Genomic DNA, 3,403 nt, shown 5'->3' with positions numbered 1-3,403 from the left:
TGTGTGGATGTCAAATTGACTAATTAAGTGAACTTATTAGGAGAGACCCAACTTGTTGCGAATAAATAGATTCGAAAAAAAGTACACTGTGATTCTTAGAATATTCATAAATTACAGCTCATAACTTGTAACTTGGAGTGTCCAGTTAGGCTTGGAAGCAATGGCGTAGGATTCTCAATTAGGATATGGAGAGCTCGATTCTCGATCTCGATCTATGATGTTTTCGGGTGGAAACCATTCTCGACTCCCTGGGCATAGTGTATCCATTGTACTTGCCACAAAATACATACTCATGCAATGGCGGGCAAAGAAAGCTTTTAATTAATAACTGAGGAAATGCCAATAGAATTCTAAGCTGAAAAGCAGGTCAAGTTCCAGTTGGGATGTAGAGCCATAAAAGAAGAAGAACTTGTGAATATTTGCTTACACTAACAACATATGGCATATTAATCGGTTTCGGTATCGTGGGCCAAATCGTTTCATAAGTAATATTCCTCGAGTAACAAGCTATGACATTGAAATAATTCATCTCCGCGAAATCCTCCTCTCTCGCTATTACTGCTGGCTTCGAACCGTCCACAACCGATTTCGTCTCAGTTTGATCCCACTGCCAAACCTTGAGGGGGTGGCGGAGGCGGCGGCATCGTTGGCGGATCGCAAGACGTCCGCACAACGGGAATCCATCGTCCACCCTTGGGAACACCAACAACAATAACAACCCGGCGCTGGGCGTCCTATAACTCGGTCGACATCCAACCGGTGATCAACCGGACGGATCTGAAGAGTTCCATTTTCCATCCGAACTTCCACCGTCAGTTCGTGACGAACATCAGTACCGAGTCGACGGCGGTGGTACCACCAGTCAACGAGGAGAATAACAGGTAATTCCCATTTTATAAAATGGAAACTAAATTGTAGTTCATTGAAATTTGTGTATTTCGTTTTAGTGATAGTTACGAGGATTCGCTCAGACTCGCTGACGTCCAACACAAGTCTATGACGAGAGGGAACGCTCCCTCGCAGGGAGAGCTTTCACCGTTGCCACCCTCGCCACAGCCAGCTGTACAGAATAGCCGATAGGACAAACCAAAAATTTTGAAAAGCAAACAAACTAGCAAAATTGTTGTCAAGCCAGAGCAATACTGTTTTAACTTAGGTAAGTTTTAAAATTGTTGATTCGTGCTTAGAATAAGGATGATGCGAGTAAAGTGAGAAACGAGTGCGTTCGAAGTGCAATCGAAGTAACCAGTGACAAAGATTACGTGTAAAATCTATGTTTAATGACATAAAACAAATCTAACGTACAAAGCTCCGTCCTAGAATATCATTTAAAAGTTGCGAAATCCAGTGCACCCGCTTCGTTGAATTTGGACCCAGGAGCCACACCTTCATGTGTTTGCACATTCGGCTACATTGTGATAAGGCTTCAGCTCGAAACCGAGGCAGTCCATCGTAGCAACCGCTGCAGCATACTCAAATCCACAATCGTCATGGCCTGCCCCGTCAGTAGGGTTGTCCTTCCAAAACAAATCCAGTTCTCACCGCATCTTCCAGTGTTGCCATTTTGTCATCTCCTCCAGTCCTCCATACACTTGCTCGTGGTAATATCCGTAAATCTGTGGTACAAAATACACGCGTCGAAAAACATTCTTTCGTTGACTTGGCACGCTTGGCCGGATCCTCGGACAAGCTGTCATCCTTTCCATACTGTTCGACCAAATAGATCTGAATCGCTCTACTCTCCACAGAATCAAACTCTTATCCTTCAGTGTTGGAATACTGTGCTGCATACGACAATAATCCGGCTGTGACTAGCCTTGCCATCCATCAAACGGATCTCCTTCAGGTTCAACGGAACTCCGATGGCAAGGGCCGTCATTTGACGGTCTACACGGTGCCGATGCTGGCGAATAGTACAACCATGGCCCCCATCTGCAATCCAACCAAACGCAGTCAGAACCAGTTTGCCACTCTCTTTCACCGATAAGTATTTCGATCGATTCCAAACAACGATCTAAGTTCAACTGAAACGAAAACATGGGCTACGCGTTGCGCTACGCTGACTCGCTTCGCTTACAGTCTCACCCACCTAATTTATTCTTCTTTATTGGCACATTCTTCGCTGCACCATCGACGCCATTCACGCTGCGTCTTCGTGTCCTTTTCCCAAGCTTCAAAAACCGTCCAGCACCCAGCTGGTTAACATTTGATTCAGCTTGGTCTGCGTGGTGACTGGGCTGGATCGAAAGAATCAAGTGCAATGAAACAAAATAGCACCGAAATAGAAGAACAACGAGATAACGAGGGGATTACATCAATATCACTTTTCGGGCAAACAATTTTTTTCAGACATCGGTTATTTGCCTTTTGCCGTCCGATCACGTATGCCACAAGTTGGAAGTTGAAAGGTTGCGACTTCTATTTGAAAATACGTTTCTAGAAGCAATGCTCCGCAATCCAAAACAACGGTCTTTTTATTTAACCAACAAGAATTGAGAAATATTTGGAATTGATTTTCATTATTTTTCAATTTTACAAATTATATTTATACAAATTTCGAATTAAATCAAATATTTTGAATAAAAATCCAAAAAATGTTGATTTAATCATTGAGCTACTTGCACATGTAAAGATTAGGATTCAATTTTATGATACTTCAAAGAATTTTTGTTTCACACAAATGACGGCAAGGTTTTACCATTTCACAGCTACACTATAAGGTGAATAAATCGATTTTTTTACCAAGATCTAGAATCGAAAACACATGCGTAAATTAGACGACGAAAGACAGTCTGAAGCATACTAACAACGAATGCACGAGCCCCAAATTGGCAGTTAATGCGTGTTTATCGCAGGTAACGCTTACGTGGTTTGATAGGTTGAATATATCGGTTGCTGTATCAAAGGCTTGGGATTTAAATACGAGGAGAATCAAATATGGGATATCGTAGACATAATCATTATCCAATCGTTAAATAATTTTACTTGATAAGGCCTGCAAGTGGACCAAAAACACTAGTTCAGCAAAATTGTTAACGCATACTTAGAAAGGTTATTTCAGAACATTAACCACGGATGCATCATTATATATGCTTTCATTGGAAGTGTGGGAAGCCATTTATTCAATAACAAAAATATTGGAGTGCAAGAAATAATTTCTTAGGACCCACTTACCCCTTCAAACGGGGCAAGGGACCCATTCTGTTTTCTACTGTCGAACGAAACTAAGATAGAACTGATAAATCTTCTGAGAAACAGACATAACACTCAACCAATCTCTATCGTTCACTGATTTGCTCATAATTCAAATCATTAGTTGGCAAATCGATCACCGTGGCGCGCGCATCGTTTTTGCTCGAGTTTGACGTTTACTCACTACGCCATCTGGTTCGTGACTACCAAC

The 3,403-nt window shown here is 42.0% G+C and overlaps 1 pseudogene; it reads right to left on the bottom strand.

Moving 5' to 3' along the window:
- Positions 1-1,324: 1,324 nt before the first annotated feature.
- On the bottom strand, positions 1,325-3,200 carry LOC134205957 (glutathione S-transferase 1-like; annotated as a pseudogene).
- Between the last annotated feature and the right edge of the window lie 203 nt (positions 3,201-3,403).

The sequence above is a fragment of the Armigeres subalbatus genome, chromosome 1 (genome assembly GCF_024139115.2).
Source record: "Armigeres subalbatus isolate Guangzhou_Male chromosome 1, GZ_Asu_2, whole genome shotgun sequence".
Classification (NCBI taxonomy): domain Eukaryota; kingdom Metazoa; phylum Arthropoda; class Insecta; order Diptera; family Culicidae; genus Armigeres; species Armigeres subalbatus.
The sequence above is the reverse complement of the archived record's forward strand: the minus strand, read 5'-3'. Positions and strand labels throughout refer to the sequence as shown.